At 41.2% G+C, this 17,127-nt stretch overlaps 1 long non-coding RNA gene across 1 annotated transcript in view; it reads right to left on the bottom strand.

Annotated features, from left to right (window-relative positions):
* Positions 1 to 400: 400 nt before the first annotated feature.
* LOC126512899 (uncharacterized) overlaps positions 401 to 17,127 on the bottom strand; it is a 121,239-nt gene continuing 104,512 nt past the window's right edge. Inside the window, exon 2 of the long non-coding RNA XR_007595176.1 lies at positions 401 to 5,358. This is a non-coding gene — a long non-coding RNA (uncharacterized lncRNA). The remainder of the gene's footprint in view (positions 5,359 to 17,127) is intronic.

Here is a 17,127-nt window from a genome sequence, read left to right as displayed (position 1 = left end):
AAGTTTAGTAGTTCGGCCATGTTCTACCACTGTGTCTGGAATTCTACCCAGATTTATTACATTCATTGAACTACAGAATAGCTTACTCTGGAGAATATGTATTGCAGACCAGCTATACATACAGGATTTCACATAAATTCCCACAGTAATTACCTTAAAAGTTTTTTTTTAAGTTTTTAAAGGTAATTATCCATAGTGTGCAAGATGAGGAGACTAAGGATTGGCAACAGGAAGATAATATAAGTAACTTGTTTAGTCGCCCAACAGGGTGGCTGTGGATTGCGTTGGGTGGGCTACTCAGTCTAGGGGTTAGTAACCCACCCGCAATCAAGTTATTCCAGGGTCTCGGAGGGGCGCTACCTGGAAGGGAGTGAGCTAAGACAGAAGAGCGAGGCCAAGCAACTTTGTCAAGGCCTCAGTTTATTAGGGACGGGTTACAGTTTATATATGGTAAGGGATGAGGGGCAGGGTACGGGATCTCGCAGGCCGCGTGGTTCCGGTCACGTAGCTCGGTTACATTCAGACAGACAGGCCAGAAGTCACAAGTGGCCACACCTGGTTCCCTGGATAGCTGGAATGTGAGGCGGGTTCCGCTAAGATTAGCAGTTAATTGGGTGAGGGGCAGGTTTTGTCAATAGAACATAACTATGGGTGTGAGGTTCTCTGCAGACTCCCTAGAGTGATGGTTTCTGTAATGATTGTTAGGGGGGAAATGGCTCCTGACATATTCCCCCTCTCTTATATAAAGGCAAACAGTTATTAAGTGGAGGGCACTAAGTCAGAGTCAACCCTGGTGTCAGATTTAAAAGAGAAGGGACTGGGACAAGTAGAAACCCTCCTCTCGAATGGTGAAGCAATTTACCTCTCATGGGAACAGAGGGGTGCCTTATGATTAGCATTAGTTCCTTGGAGCTTCTCAAATAAAAGGTATCTAGCAAGAGTTAAAGTAAGCAGACCACAGGGCATCCTGTCTTAGGCTGTGTGGAGAGCTTTCCTCGTACCTGGCACCATGCCATGTTGAGCCGGCCTTTACAGCCTCTGTATGGTGTGCTATTCAGGTGAGGATCCACACTAACTCCCGTCATTGGGCGCCTGAGTCTATCATTAATGAAAAACTGTGAGGAGCTCCTCAAACAAAAGATATAATGATATAATTTTGGGCACCAATAACTCCATCTTCCAGACAAGAAGAAAGGGCTTTTTCCAAACCCAGTATTCACCTTTTAGTCTGGCCTAAGGTATCCTCCTTCCTAAATGCCTACTCCACATTAAAATTATGAGTGCTGTTTGCCAAAAATTAGTGCAGTGTAAAGGGATCTATATCTAAAATTTTTAACATATGCACTAAACCCAAACATTTCACAGCATGTGTCAAACCTTTTCCAGCCTCTATAAGCAGTTACAAATATCATTAGATCAATTTCAGTAAGAGTACAATGACATACATTGTTGTTAACAAATACCACCAGTTCCAGTCTCTGAGCAACAGTGACAGGAACCCCAATCTTCCCCCTTCTTAAGTGAAGAGGCATTAATATTTTAATTAAAATGAGTTTTGTGTCCCAAAGATTAAAACAGTCTGATGTTTGGTCTGTATCTTAGCTTCAAAGCAAACCAGAGTTCAAACTGTAGAAGCAGTTTAGCATTTGTACTTCAGGGCAGGTGGAATTCCTGGGTGAGGTGAGCTGGATTCAGCTATCTGAAGCACATCCTCGCACTTATCTCAGGCTGGACTCTGGAGACAGGATGACACCCTGCAGAGTGGCGTAGCAGGTTCTGTTATCAGGCACTCTTCTCCTTGGGGGCAGGGAAGGCCGGACCAAGGACCTTTCTGCAATCATCTCTGGAACTCCTCTGTGGGATGTCTGCAGCCACGACTCAAGTCCAGATTTTTTCTTTCTGTGAAAAAACATAAACACATCCTCGACCCCAAATATATATAGGTCGGGTTTTTTCATAATGCATTGCAAGGGCTTTTCCACCTTGCCTTAGCAAAGGTCTGCTTGGTGTTATCATGCCAGATCCGTTTGCATCAGGATCTGCTTGCAACTCTCATAAGCTGCTTTGAAGGAGCCTTGTTATACTCCACAATTTTTTTTATTAACCATATATGCAGTTCCTCCATTGGAAGAGCCATTTGTAAAATTTTAGCATAAAATCCTTTAAGGGATTTTTTGCCATAACATTAGCAAAATACAGGCAATGATCTGGGAAAAGATAATCGTTTTTGGCCTTGAATTGAGCAAAGGCAATTGTCCAGGAATCAATCTTAAAATTATCAATGAATCTATTATTTAGTATAAGAAACTTTGATCATAGTCAATATTCTATTAAACCATTTTCCAGATGTTATCCTGTCCTTTTGTACCAGACAGGCTACTGTTTTAAATTAAGAGTTTAATATTTTAACTAGCAAAACTGAGAAGGTTTAGCCATAAACAGCATTTTTTATAAAACTGTTGTAGAATAAGTTTTACATTTAATATACATATTTGCCATAGCTGAATTATAATTAATATACTGTATTTGTTGATTATTGTATACTTTACCTGTTTGAGTACCTGCTAGGCAACTTGTTTTAAGCTCTCTATTGGAAACTGTTTTTTGTAAGAATTTTACCTAGCAGCTCAATATCTCTCATAAGAACATTATAAGTAGGGCTTTAACCATTGGACATCCAAAAGTTTGTAAGCTATCCTCCTCTTAAGCTGCAAGTCTGCCTTGCAAATAGGAAAATGGAAAAATGAAGTTTTTTTTAACTAGTAATGCTGGTCTCATTAGACACCAACATGTAGAAGAATGAAAATAGATCTATATCCATCTTCATGAACAAAATTTAAGCCCAAATGAGCCAAAGGCTTTAGCATATAAAAATTTATGTTGAACCTCACAGAGAAAAATTTTTGAAGTACACCTTGCCACATTGTAAACATAGCCTCAGTGGCACAAACATTGTGAGAAACCATAAATTATATCTCCTGAGTTGAGAACCTTTTGTATAACAAGGCTATAGAGTGCAGAAAGATCTTTACTTATCATAAACTCATTCCAAAAATATATGAAGAACTCAGGAAATTAGTTATTAAAAATTTAATCCAATAAAAATATTTGTTATAGACCTAAACTGATAAACTCTCAACAAACGAACTCAAAAATGACTGAGAGACACCTAAAAAATGTTTGAATATAACATCCTTTAGCCGTCAGAGAAAGGCAAATCAAAACTCTGAGATTTACCTTATCCTTGTAAAAATGACCAAGATTAAAAATTATTGTTAACAATCTATGCTTAAGAAAACGTGGGTAGGAAAAAAACTCGCTGGAAGTGAGCTGCAGCCCGTGGCGGCAGCTGCGGCGCTGGGAGCAGTGTTGGAAGTACATACTGCACAGCCATCCCTGAATCACATACAGCACTGAAAAACCTGGAGAAATCCAGACTCTCCCAGCAGGAAGAGAAAAATCAAAAATCCAGGACTAGCCTGTGAGGGCACCAGACCTCATTCCAGATGGTTGTGAGCCACCACGTTGCCGGGAATTGAACTCAGGACCTTTGGAAGAGCAGGCAATGCTCTTAACCACTGAGCCATCTCTCCAGCCCCCCCAGCAGGAAGAGGAGAATCAAAAATCCAGGGCTAGCCTGTTCAGCAACCCTGCACCAGGAACTGACTGAAGACTGCAATCCTGATAGCAATCCCCGAGAAACTGCAATCCTGAAAAACTAGTTTTCCAGCTGCAATTATCACAGTACTGTTTTAGGAACTAGCTGATTATGACCCTGGGAGTGGTCCCGAGAGGCAGGGAGCCTCCGTAGGTTTTTGAAATTTTTATGACCTTTCTGGACCACCGGGCTGTGGTCTTCTCAAAAATTCTTTTTTCCGGTCACTGGGGGTCGAACTCCTCCCCCACCAACCAAGGCCACGTGTAAGCGACCTCAGCAAGGACGGTCTTTGGTGAGCCATGGGGGGGCCGCGCCCTTCCAAGACCTGAGTGAGAGTCTCCCCAGCAGTGAGGGACCTCCATTATGTAAAATTAGGCAGATATCTACCTCAAAACTTAGCAGTACCCCTTTTGGGCCTAAATACAAAGTTGTTTAACCATACCACAAGGACACGTGCTCTGCCATGCCCAGAGCAGAACTTTATCATAGCCAGAATCTAAAAATAACCCAAAGGTATCTCTTTTACACCTAGGATAAATGAGACATCATCCTTTTAAAATATCCATGAATACCACAAAACATCCCGGAGCAACTCCAAGCAAGCAGGACAGAAGTTTTTTGTCCCGTCATCTCTGCCTGTGAAGGCCGAAATGTTTTTTACTTTTAACCATTATCACTTGCTAAGAGTATAACTCTGGCCCTTGATAAATTTAGTGAGAGGCCTGAAGCAACACCTGGCAGCAGGAAAGAACCTCAAGCTGAAACATTACGACTCCCACCCAAGAGCGGGCCGTACAAATGAAAAACTTGTCGGATAAGAATTTTAAATCTTGAAAGATCCCCTACTTTCTTGCGAAAGCAGAAGAAACACAGCAAAAATGACAATTTCACTGAAAGCAGTTTACGGATTCAGTGTAAATGTCCATTAAAAATTATAGCAACATTTCTCACAGAACTCACATACAGATTTTATGTAAATGTTCATTAAAATTATAGCAAAACTTTTCACAGAACTCAAAAGAACAATACAGAACTCAAAAGAACAATCCCCAACCTTATAATAAAGAAATAAAAACTCAGATAGCCTAAACAATTCTAAAAATCCTCTGAATGCATCACAATCTTTGACCTTAAAACTTTTTCTACAGAAACACAGTACTGAACTTAATCTACCTTAGATATAAACTTTTACACCTACAAACTAAAGATTTTTGACCAAGAAGCAAGATTTTTGAAATGGAAAAGAAGCATATTTACATGCAGCTGCAGCTTTTTGAGTCTAGACTCCTTTATAGCAAACCTGCCTGTCAGCTTTTGCTCCATGTGGCAGGGAGTTAAAGACATATACATAAAGCAAACACATAGATCTCTGTTTTTGACTCTTACTCCTCTGTCCCTGAGTGAATGTTTAAATTCCTGTATGAATTTTTCTTCCTTTGAAAGTGATTGTCTCACCCCTTGTGGGACGACGTGAACCTGCGCCTACCTCCCGTTCTGCCATCTGTCCGAGTACTACAGCCGCAGAACCTTCATTTTTCTTCTTGTTGTTGTCCCGGGACTGCGCGTGTCGTCCGATAGCTGACCGTACTCCGAGTCACTGGTTCGGGCGCCACTGTGGATTGCGTTGGGTGGGCTACTCAGTCTAGGGGTTAGTAACCCACCCGCAATCAAGTTATTCCAGGGTCTCGGAGGGGCGCTACCTGGAAGGGAGTGAGCTAAGACAGAAGAGCGAGGCCAAGCAACTTTGTCAAGGCCTCAGTTTATTAGGGACGGGTTACAGTTTATATATGGTAAGGGATGAGGGGCAGGGTACAGGATCTCGCAGGCCGCGTGGTTCCGGTCACGTAGCTCGGTTACATTCAGACAGACAGATAGGGCCAGGAGTCACAAGTGGCCACACCTGGTTCCCTGGATAGCTGGAATGTGAGGCGGGTTCCGCTAAGATTAGCAGTTAATTGGGTGAGGGGCAGGTTTTGTCAATAGAACATAACTATGGGTGTGAGGTTCTCTGCAGACTCCCTAGAGTGATGGTCTCTGTAATGATTGTTAGGGGGGAAATGGCTCCTGACAGGTGGCCAGTTTGAGACCTGAACCTTCTAACTCCACAGTCAGCTCCTTGAATATCAATTGACATCTATCTCTTAGCCCCTTCTTGGTCAGTGTTCTATTGCTATGAAGAGACACTATGACAAAGGCAACTTTTATTTTAAATAGCATTTAATTGAGGCTTGCTTACAGTTTCAGAAGTTTAGTCCGTTATCAGCATGGCAGGGAACATGGTGGCACACAGGGAGACATGGTGCTGGAGAAGTAGCTGATATTTCTGCATCCTGATCCACAGGCAGAATAAAGAAGACAGACTCTGGTGTTGGCATGGGTTTTGAAACCTTAAAGCTCATTCCCTTCTTCTAACAAGGCTTCCTAAACCTTCCAAATAGTGCCACTCCTCAGTGACTAAGCACTCAAATCTATAAGCTGATGGGCCCATTCACATCCAAACCACCACATTCCACTCCCTGGCCCACATAAACTTGTAGCCATATCACTCAATCCAACTTCAAATATTCCCATGGTCTATAATAGTTTCCAAGTCCAAAGTTTAAATCCTTTTCTGAAACTGATGACAATTAATTGTAACCCCCCTGTAAAATAAAAATTAAAAAGTAAATCACATAATTCTAACATACAATGTCACAGGATATACATTATCATTCTAAAAGAAAGCAAAGGGAATGTGGTGAGGAAATACTGGACCAAAGCAAGACCAAAAACCACCTGGGCAAACTCCAAACACTCCATCTCCTCTACCAATGCCATTAATCCATAACTCTTCAACTTAGCATCAGGCAAATTTTTGGGATAAGTGCATAAAGCAGCACATTCTTTGCCAAACTTAATCCAAAATACCAAAGTCCACATTCTACCAACAAGCAGCATGGTCAGGCTTATCACAGCAATAGTTCACTCCGGCTACCAACTTCTGTCTTAGTCAGTGTTATTTTGCTGTGAAGAGACACCATCACCAAGGCAACTTTTATATAAGAAAGAATTTCATTGAGGCTTACTTAACAGTTTCAAAGTTTAGCCAATTATCATTATGGTGAGGAGCATGACAGAGAGCAAGGTGGCATGCAGGCAACATGGTACTGAGAGGTAGCTGAGAGTTCTACATCCTGATCTGCAGGCAGTAGGAAGAGAAAGACTCTGGGGTCGGCATGAGCTTTAAACCTCACAGCGCATCCCCAGTGACACACTTCTTCCAGTAAGATCATCTCTCAAGTCATAGCCCTCCATGGTGACCAAGCATTCAAATCTATGAGCCTATGAGTGTAGTGATGAGGCGAATAGGTCTGCTTTTCGTCCTGCCCGGCTCCCGCACGGTTGGTTTGCCCCAGAAATAACAACACACAAATTGCATTCTTTTAAAACTGCTTGGCCCATTAGCTCTAGCCTCTTCTTGGCTAACTCCCACATCTTGATTAACCCATTTCTAATAATCTGTGTAGCACCACGAAATGGTGGCTTACCAAGAAAGATTCAGCATGTCTGACCTGGCGGCTGGCTCCATGGAGTCTGCCCTGGAGAGGAGAGGCATGGCATCTGCCTAACTTCCCTTCTTCCCAGCATTCTGTTCTGTTTACTCCGCCTACCTAATTTTCTGTCCTATCAAAGGGCCAAGGAAGTTTCTTTATTAACCAATGAAAGTAACAAATAGACAGATGACCCTTCTACATCAATTGCTATTCAAACTAAGCTTGATTCTTTAATTAAGTTTATTTATTGATTACTATTGTACACTTGTTAGGGGTCCACATGGCAACTTTATGGAGTTTTTAAATTAATTTTTTCTTATATGTATGAGTGTTTCGTTTGCATGTATATCTGTGCATCATGTATGTGCCTGATGCCCCAGGAAGCTAGAAGATGGTATCTGATCCCCTGGAAATGGACTTACAGATAGTTGTGAGTTACCATGTAGTGCTGTGAACTGAATCCATGTCCACTGAAAGAGTAGTAAGTGCTCTTAACGGCTGAGCCACCTCCATAGCCCCTCCTTCTACTTTGCACATAATTCCTAGCTACTGAAGGTAAGTTGCCTTGCTTGCCTGGCTTCACTCTGAAAGTCTATTTGTAGAAATGTCAATATTTTCAGAGAGTCTAATATATCTGAATTCCATTAGCCCTATCACCTTCTCAATAAGTGCAAAGATGGCCCTAATTTTCTCAATCATAAGAAGCATAGAAACAAAAATGGCAGGGAAGGATTTCAAAGGTTATTTCTGCCAATACAGAGTCCTCAAGGAGAGGGAATGTTGCTGACAGCGGAGGAGCAGGTAATTTGAAGCTTGAGAGGGAGCTCTAAAGTTTAGCACGCAGCCTGTGCCAGAATGCTCTGAGGAATCAGGAGAAAGGAAGTTTGTATGAGGGAGGCAGAAAAGTGGAAATGGTAAGAAGCAGCAAGCATTTTGTTCATTTGGCATTTGTTTCTGCTTCAGTTTGTAGTCATTAGAATATTCTGTAATGTCAAGATTCTAGACAGCTGAGTGTTCAGCCTTGTGCACAATGAGCAGAGCTTTCCCAGACAAAGGTACTTCTTGTTTTTCCCTGTTGCCCTTCCTCTCCCCCACATTTCATTTTCTCTTGCTGTTCTTAGGTTACTCTGAACTTCATTCCCGAGCATTCTGCCACTTAAAAATACCCCGCTGAGCCATACTGATAAGACACTCGTAGGTAGACTGGCTTTTCAGACCTACGGGAACACAGTGAACTCACTGAAATGGGCTCCAATCAAATTACAAGGAGCATTCCCTGGCGTTTCCTCCAGCATTATCAGTTATGATCTAGTCTAGAACATGAAGCAATCCTTTTTTTTTACTTTACTCCTGGGACAAAGCATGTGTCTATAAAAGACCCCCCACTGTCTGGTGGGGGTAGGGCGACTTCACAATGCACAGAAAAAAATAAAGCACTTTGAGTCTGGCAAAAGCCCCAGTCCATCATGGCTCCACAGATGTTAGTTTTAGTGAGGAGAAAAAACTCGGATGCATTTGGCAACGGAACAGCAATGGAAGGTCACTGTTTTGAATATATATTTTTCTGTGTGTTGGTTGTTAAATGCTCATATGCCTCCAGCCACTGCCCTGCCAGCCTTGTTTGTCAATCAGATCTGTGCTTCCTTTTCCTAACAGTTCACGTTCCAGTCTTTCCCTGGCCCTCCCTCTCTGTGCCTCTGCTATCTGAAGAGCTATTTGTCTAATGGAAGCTTTTTAGGGGAAAAGACAGTGACAGTGTTTTAGCAGATTCAGAATCAGTCTTGGACTTGAGCTGGTTAAGGATGTGTGACTGGGTCAGGAAAGTTTCTGGTGTGAAGTGGGGGGTGGGGGACAAAAGATTTGTGCTAATTCCAACTCTCCCTCAAAGTTGCTGGAAAACCTGGGACAAGATATTGCCCTTTGACGCTCAGGTTTCCTTGCCTGTGAAACAAGGAAGCACCCTGTTTGTTAAAACTCAGAAATGTTGTTTATAACAAAGAAAAGAGAGCAGAGCACAGTGGCACGGGCCTATAATACCAGTGTTTTAGAGGCAGAGCCAGGCAGATCACAAGAACTTTGAATACAATCTGGTCTACATAGTGAGTTCTAGGTCAGTCTGGAGTACAGAATGGGAACCTGTCTCGACCCTACTGTCCCACCAAAAAGAAAGGAGATTGAAAAGCTGACAGTATAGTTGTCCCCACAAATCATTTTTTTTTCTAAACCCTACAACTAATGCGGCATTTCTTTGAAATGTGAAGTCCTTGGGGCGATGAGTAAAGTGTTTCCTTTGCAAGCACGAAGACCTGAGCTGCCTATAACTCCTGTAAAAAGCCAGGCAGGGTAGTCTTCAGCTGTAATGCCAGCACTGGGAGGCTTAGACAGCTGTATCCTGGGAACTAAGTAGCCGGACAGTCTAGCCAATCAGTAAGCCCAAGTTCAGTGAGAGACCCTGTCTCAAATAAGTATATTGTGTGACTTACTGTGTCACACTTCAGATTCGAGGAGCGGATCTTTTTTCTTTTTTTTCCTTTCTTTTCTTTTAAATTTTATTTTATCTTGGGGGAAGGTTGCAAGGGCAGAGGGCAGATGGAAAAAGACAGGGGGGGGGGGATGAGTGGAATCAGGATGCATGCCGGGAAATCCGCAAAGAATCAATAAAAAGTTAAATTTCAAAAAAGATCGTAAATAAATAAATAAAGTGTGATAAAGACACCTGATGTCTGACCTCCACGAGTGCACACACGGGCACTACCCCCACAAATACACATACCATACATTCATATACACGCACTTTATTTTACAATAGACATAATGAAAATAAGATTCATTGTAAAATGAAACAATCAGAATTACCTAAAATTCCCTCAGTCAAAGTACAATTATCCTTAGAAATCTACAAGCATGCAAAGGGCACCATGCCCAGAGAATGTTTGAGCATTACAAGGTTACAGATGAAAGTTTGAATTGCCCATGTTCATTGCAGCATTGTTCACCAGAGCCAAGATACACAAACAAGCTGAGTGTCCCTTAAGAAACGCATGTATTTAATCATCATAGGCTACTATCCATTCTGCTTTACAAAAGAAGGAAATGCTTTAGTTTGGCACAAAGATGAATAGGCTGCAAGCCAGATGCTGAAAGACAAATAACTTATACTTATGTATAAGGTAACAAAAAGATGAATTTAGAAACAGAGAATAAACTGATGGTTATCAGTATTTGGGAGAAAGGAATGGGTGAGGATGGGAGATGTTAGTTTAAAAATTCAAAATTCTAGTTAGGTAGGAAAAATAAATATTGTGGAACTACTGTATTACAGAATAACTATAATTAAAGATAATGTATTAAATATTTAAGAATTGCTGAGTAAGTTTCAAATATTCTCAAACAAAATAATAAGTACGTGCAGTATGGATATGTAATTCATTGATTTGACCATTTGAGAATGTATACATATATCAAAATATCCCACTGTATCCATTAATTTATTCAGTTATAATTTGTCCATTAAAATTTGAAAAGTCTGGGTAGCTTAAATATTAAATACATTCTGTCTTCTATCCCCTCCTTTGCACATTATTATATTTATTCATTCTAATAAATGATTGTTTTTCAAAGAAGAGTAAAGATTTCTTCATCAGCAAGGATAAGAATAATAACGAGCCAGGCAGTACTGGTACATGCCTTTAATCCCAGCACTTGGGAGGTAGAGGCAGGTGAGTTTGAAACCAGCCTGACCTACAAAGCGAGTTTCATGACAGCCAGGACTGTTCCACAGAGAAACCTGTCTCAGAAAAAAAAATGATAATAATAACTATTGTTGGTATTATTTTGTGGTGCTGAGAATGGAAGCCAAGGACTTGGGCACACTAGGTAAGTGCTTCAACTGAGCTGCCTCCCAAGTCCTAAGACAAGATTTATGTATTGTTTTTCTCATGTCTAATCAATTCTGGGAAGCAAAAGGAACTTGGGACCTGAAACTATAAGGTTGGTGGTCCTAATTCAGTTCTTCACTGGCTGTTTCAATCAGTCAGTCTGGACCTCCAATTTGCTCCTGCCTTTCCTAGGCCCTGACAGCACACAAACAGTCCTCCCCTCTCCTTTTCCTACACTCTTTTCCTGAAGACTGACATATGCACCACTTTTGCCCTCAGACTAAAAACTGGCTTTGGTCAACCAGGAGCTCTACCAAGAGACAGGAAGGTAAAGAAGAGAGAAGTGCATTCATTACCCTTCCTTGCTTGGAAGGATGTAGTGGTGGTTGTGTTCCGAGATTCCTCTTCCAAAACCGTATGTCTACTTTAGTTATGGACCCTCCTCCCCATACTCTTGTTGGCCCGAGGCTTCAGTGATTCTCACCATGCCCTCAGCAGTCCACGTGAACAGTGTCTTCACTCAGTTCTCTGGTGGCCCTGTTGATTGTACCATCTGTTTCCTGTCAGGGTCCTGCCTGATAGAGTCTGGCCAGTAAACAGAACCCTCTCGGGTGTTTAACTCAGAGTACTTTACTGCGGAGAGCTGGTCAATCAGGTAAAGAAATTGCTTTGAAGCCATAGAAGCCAGTTGGCAACTCAGAAGTTAGCCATGGCAGGGAAGCACAAAAATAGAGGGAGAGAGGGGCATTTGGAAAGCTGTTTCTGGAATAGGCTTGCCCAGCAAGGAGAAGGCACACCATGCTCAGGGGAGACCACTAAAAGCAGAGTGGGCTGTTCCAGCTTGTTTTTTTCTCCAGTTCCTTCCACTGACTGTACCTATACATAGAGGACTAGGAAAAGGACACTATAATACTAATACACCCAATAAAAATATACCTAGGACCAGTACAATAGCTGTGATACTTTAGACCACTCACTCACTAAACCACTCAGAGTCATATCTTTGTGAGCAGAGGGAGACAGTTAGTAGTTTATCCACCTTAGAGGAGGATGTTCCCAAAGCAGCCCTAAATGAGCTGGAGTGTGGAGAAGTGTCTGCTAAATGTTAAAGTGCTATATAAAACAAGATGCCTGCCTGCGTGTCCTGGAGTTTATGGCTTGTCATTTTCACATACTATCACTTGTATTTTCAAGGAACTGCTTTTAATTAAGTACCTCAAGCAAAGAATTGCCTTCACCAAATCAATTCTCTTAAACTGCCTGGGAACCTGTTTTGCAAGGAAAGGCAATTAAAGTGCCGGCTTGGGAACTGCAATCATTTGTTTCTGACTAAGGTCCACTGGCTACCAAATCAAGGGGCCTGCAGGGGAGCCTGGCTGCTGTCTTGTGCAGTCCAGCTGCATCCCAGAAGACATGTGCCAAACCCAGTGTGGCAAACAGAAAGTATGCCCCTTTAGACATCCCCATGCCAGGCAGGGTTTAGGGAGAGGGAGCAGAAAGCCAGATGGAAAACAGACCCATCTTTGCACAAGATTATTATCCATGTCCCCTGGGCTCTGGTGAAGCCAGGAGCCAAGCTAGGTAGTCAGCCACCTGCCCAGAGTCTCCTTGCTACCGACAGGATGCATTTGCTCAGCACCGAGGGATAAAGATACTGGAGATTGCCTTTGTACCTGCTCAGCCTTCCTTTAACATTTCTCCTTCAGACCTCTTTCCAGGCATTTCCTGTTTTCCTTCCACGTTTGTGTCACTAACCATTCTGAGGAATGGTCTGAGGCTAGTCTTTCATCTCTCTACTACATCCTTGCAACAATGACTCTGGAGTCGAACTGCCTTTGGAATGATATAGAAGTTTTCCAAAATCTTGGAACCTAGGTTTATACCCTAGAACAATATCAGAATATCAAAACCTCTAGTTTTATGAGTGTGTGTTTGTGTGAGTATGTTTATTATATTAAACCTGGGGCTCCACACATGCTAGGCAACTGGGGAACTTTAAAAAATATATCAGTGTCAAGCTATAGCTGAAACTCAGACATAAAGTTCCCCAGTTGTTGTGATTGTACAACAGGGTGGAGAGTCATGATTTTAGAAGTAGATTTCAATTTTACCATATGGTGAAATAAAGCCACATACCTCCTGCTGAAGGGATATATCAGTGGGAATGTTTTGTTAGAGGGCTAAGAACCTTTCAGAATCACAAATGGACTGAGCAGACAAGAGCTTCCAGGGTGATGGATGGTCGGGGTCATCAGGCTAGGAGGCATCCCAAACCACTTTGCTTCTGGAGCTATTATACCACCCTACCTTTTGGTACCCAGTGTGGTGCCAAAATTATGCTTTTCTCACAGGTGACCAAGGTCTTGGCATGGAGGAGGAGGAGAAAAGATCCAGTTATCTTTATGTAATAGAAGGTTTGTGCCATTGGGGTTTGATACATTACATAAAAGGAGAAAATGTGGACGTGGGAGGTCAGATGGCTTTCCTGTGGTTATCTCAGTAGGCTTCTGAGAGGTGTATGGATCTCTCTGTAGTTCCATCTCACCTCTTTGCTCCTCATGTTTCTGTTGGAATTGGAGACTCCTTAGGAAACATTTGGAGGCTTTTTGTCTTAGTAAATTATTTATTTTGATCTCAATTGAAAACTAACATTAAATATTATATTTGTTTCAAATATATTCTATGCATGATGTGGCTGAGGCCTTTGTTGAATTCACATGGAGGAATAAGTGACTTTCCCATATGTCAGTATTTTAACCCATAAATTAGCCTAAATTAGTTCAATCACTACAAAATTTAACTGTTCTGGAAATCACAAACATAAAACACCAATAACACTAAAATATGTTAACTTGGTGGGTACATTTTGAATTATGTACAAATGAATAAGTCAAGGCATCTACATATGAAAATCTATGGTAAGACAAACAATAGTACAATACAGGTTGAAATACTGTGCAGTTATAAAAATAAATAAGTTTGTTGTTATTTTTTTCTGAGGGAATAATTCAAATTGCTTGGAAATCTAAACAAATAGATAATAAATGATGACCAAATCACTATTTTGTTGTCGAAATCAACAGAACAACTGTAGGAAAACTCTCAGAGCATCAAATTGGTCACACACATTTAAATATATGTCTGAATTGCAATGAATGCCTCAGTCAAGATTTGGATGAAGGGAAATGTTAATCATGACAAAACTGTAAAGTTGTATGTAATTCTTTTTCTTTTTTTTTTTAACGACTGTCTTAGGACTTCTATTGCTGTGAAGAGACTCTATGACCATGGCTACTCTTATAAAGGAAAACATCTAATTGCGGTGTCTTGTTTACAGTTCAAAGGCTTAGTCCATTATTGTCATGGTGGGAAGCAAGGTGACATGCAGGTAGACATGGCTTTAAAGAAGGAGCTAAGAGTTCTACATCTTGACTCACAGGGAACAAGAAGTGATCTGAAACACTGGGCATGGCTTGAGCATATATAAGAACTCAAAGCCTAACTCCAGAGTGATGCACTTCCTGCAACAAGGCTACACCCACTCCAACAAAGCCACACTGCCTAATAGTGCCAATCCCTTTGGGGGCCATTTCCTTTACAACTGTCACAATGACTCTTGTACTTGGATCCAAAAAAGTAAGGCAGGACAGTGATTAGGAAACATTTATGTACATTTGTACATGAGCCCTTCACATGCTAATTGTTTACCTAATAAATGAACTAGAGGCAGTGATGTCACTACATGTGGATGAGAAATTTAAACATTCAGTTATACAAGTAGAGGAAAGAAAAAAATCTCTTCTGTTTTATTTGTAAGAAACAGGTAATGTTACATTGATGATGTTCCCTATTAAATTGAAGCATGTTAGTCTGGATAAATTTGTTTTCAACATCTGGTGAAGTGAGATAACTTCTGGTTACTTGGGTGAAAAGGACTGCATTTAAATACATAGGTATTGCTCTTCTGTGCTTTGAGGAGGAGATAAGTAGTATCATGAGCATGGCTCATATCTCCTAAGTTTTTGAAATGCCTCACTTTAAGGAAGAGGCTAATTGCTTTGATTTATGGGACAGAAATGAATAGATGAAGTTATAAAAGGCACTGGAAATTTGGTCATTGACACAGAGGGGATTTTGTTTGCCTCTTTTGTTTTGTTCTTGAGACAGTGTCTTTCTACGTAGCTGAGGCTAGCCTTATGAGTGCTCAGATTATAGGGGTGTGACACCATATGAAGATGACTTAGAGTTTGAAAACTGAATTTCTCCTCAATTAAACCTGTGGTTCTTGTGGAGTCCAGGGCCTGGGCCTAGTGAGGCAAGGGAGGTGCCCAGAAGAAAATGTAGAGGAAGTGTTTCTATTACTGAGCCTGCACTTGCATTCCTGAGAGTGTAATAGAGAAGCTCACCTTCAAAGTGTGATAGCAATAGCTTATAAAGTTTGCCTTAAAGGTCAGGAAATGATTCCAATTTGTACACAGAAACCATGAAGGAAGGTCTTAATGACCAAAAATATTGCAGGGGATTAAAAAGGCATTGAAAAGTGAAAAGAAATCACAGGAACCCGAGTAAGAAAAGGACACAAGCAAAGCAGGGGACAAAGCTCTGGTCAAGCCTTTCCTTCACATTCGGGAGGCTCTGGGTTCCATTCTCCAGCCCCAAATATTAACTAATAAAAATATGAATCATAAAGTACATAGGACTGAATGAAATGGAAATACTACATATATTAAAATGAGTATGATGAGTCTGAGCAGCATGCATGACACCTTGGGTTCCATTCCCAGAACCAAGTAAAGCTAGCTAGCCAGATTGATGAAAATGGTAGAAGCATGATTTATTAAAATCTATACTTAAATAAAGAAACACCATGAGCCAGGCACTGATGGCGCACGCCTTTAATCCCAGCACTCGGGAGGCAGAGGCAGGCGGATCTCTGTGAGTTTGAGGCCAGCCTGGTCTACAAAGAGCTAGTTCCAGGACAGGAACCAAAACCACAGAGAAACCCTGTCTTGAAAAACCAAAAAAGAAAAAAAAAAAGAAAAGAAAAAAAGAAACACCATGAAACTATAGGGAATACTGTTCCTCTAGCTTCATACTGTATCAGAATCCTCTGGAAAACTTACTGGTGGATTTCACTTCCCAGAATTTTCCCATACATTAAGCTTGGGCCAGTCAAAAATTTCCATCTTCCTCTCATGTTGGAAGGAAAGAGCTTTATGGAAAGTGCACATAAAACCCAAGAATGGCTGCTCTAGAGCAAGTGTCTCTGATAGTGCTCTTGCCTTAATTCTGTAAGGACGCCTGGTCAGTTAGTCATGGGGTGGAAAGGGGCCCACATTGGAATTGTTAAGAAGAGATAGGAGGGAAAATAGAAGTATCTTGGAATTAACTAGATTCATCGTTTGTTTCAGTGGGCCTGAGCTATTAATGCCGTCTCTTGGGGTCTAGAACCAAGGTGCTTTAGGACCTTGGTTTGGTTTGTAAATTCCATAAAGAAGGGAGTTGGAGAAAGGGACCCAGGATTGGTTGATTTGCATATGAAAGGAAGGAAGACTAGGACAAGATTAGCTGTTCTCTCCAGGAGTTCTGCAGCCTTGGTGTGAGTTTAGAGAGAAATTCTTCTGGATTAAGTCTCCAAGGCATAAAAGCATCAGAAAAAAAGTAAACACATAATTATACAAAGACTTTTCCCTTTTATTTTATACTGATTGTAAATCCTTTCCTGGTGGTGATTCCCAATTTAAAGACAGATTTTTCGAAAAGAAACGTTAGTTTGTAAAGTTATTGTATCTAAAACTGAGGGCTCACAAAAAATAAATCTTTATGGGTCCAAGAGATGACAGCCTGTTTGTTGGAGATAGAGTCTTATACTGCATCCCGAGAAGGCCTAGAATTCACCATTATAGCCTAGACTGACCTTAAACTCATGGTGAGCTTCCTGCTTCAGTTTCCCAAGTGCTGGGATTACAGATATGAACTACACACACAATCTCAACTAATTTTTTTCAACCATTACATCCAACTGCTTAAGCATGAGCTGAACAAGAATAGCAATAGA

Source organism: Alexandromys fortis, unplaced genomic scaffold, assembly GCF_014885135.2.
Source record: "Alexandromys fortis isolate MF-2015 unplaced genomic scaffold, M_Fortis_MF-2015_v1.1 scaffold_83, whole genome shotgun sequence".
Classification (NCBI taxonomy): Eukaryota; Metazoa; Chordata; class Mammalia; order Rodentia; family Cricetidae; genus Alexandromys; species Alexandromys fortis.
Note: the sequence above shows the minus strand (reverse complement) of the source record. Positions and strands in the feature narration are given on the sequence as shown.